This window comes from Penaeus monodon, chromosome 21, assembly GCF_015228065.2.
Source record: "Penaeus monodon isolate SGIC_2016 chromosome 21, NSTDA_Pmon_1, whole genome shotgun sequence".
Taxonomy (NCBI): domain Eukaryota; kingdom Metazoa; phylum Arthropoda; class Malacostraca; order Decapoda; family Penaeidae; genus Penaeus; species Penaeus monodon.
The window spans coordinates 45802074-45803043 of NC_051406.1; the positions used below are offsets into that span (position 1 = coordinate 45802074).

The window sequence follows — 970 nt, forward strand, 5'->3', positions numbered from 1 at the left end:
CAGCAGCCGACCCTGTCCTCGGCCGCGAGCTGCGTTGGCCCCTGGCACTCGCGTCGTGGCCCTGCGTGCTTTAGGGACAATCAGCAGAGAACCTTCGAGCACCCCGGGCGCTTCCTTCCCAGGATTAGTCCTGCTCCTCGCTGGCTCTCCGGGGACCCCTTGGGCGCCGCCTCCCCGCACGACACACGACCGCATCTGCTCGCCGGCTGCGCCTCGCTCTTCTGCCTTCGCCCCCAACTCTTTTTTATGCTATCCAGTTTGCTTCTAGCCTCCCAGAAATTGTGTATCCTGTGGTGTGAGTTGAGTCTGGCGGGTTATTGGGTGTAAGGCAATATATGAATACACAAACGGGACTGGTGTTACATCTTGGTGACTGGAAGCTTGTGATGACTTGAAAGCTTCGCTCATTTTCCAGCCGAGGCCATGTGGCCCGCTGCTCGACTAGCACTTGGAGTGAGATCCTCCTGGCGCATATTTGGATGGTTTCTGGTGCAATGGAGTTTAGCCTTTGGCATTCTTAAGTGCAGTGACGGTGGCTCTGGTGCGGTTGTTTCACTGTGCATGCATGCTCCTGGGACTCTGTCTTCGATTTCCAGCTGCATCTGCAGCCCATTCGCTATCTGTATGATCGCAGCTTCCTTTCTCGTCGTGGATCTTGGAATTGTGATGTGTTCAAAATTTGCTGCTGATCTATACCTGTGGCGGATGGTGACCCGGCATGTACCCAGACTTGGCGTTGTAAAGTCGAAACCTAACATGTAGTTCGACGGGACTGGTTGATCTCAGGGCATTAGTGCAATGCCACTCACAAGTGGCACTGGCGTGCCCACCGGCTGCTGAGTTTCTTTCTGCGCGGTGGCCAGCCTGCGCTGCGCTCTCTTCCAACTCAGGGCTTTCATGGCGTCCTTCGCCGCCATGGAGGCAGCGTTGTCAGAATTCGTTTCCGACAGCCTCCCTCGGTCGTTGCAAA

The 970-nt window shown here is 56.1% G+C and overlaps 1 protein-coding gene across 1 annotated transcript in view; it reads right to left on the reverse strand.

Moving 5' to 3' along the window:
- The window catches only part of LOC119586538 (unconventional myosin-Ia-like), a 73617-nt gene that overhangs the window by 31403 nt on the left and 41244 nt on the right, over positions 1 to 970 (reverse strand). The window lies entirely within an intron of this gene.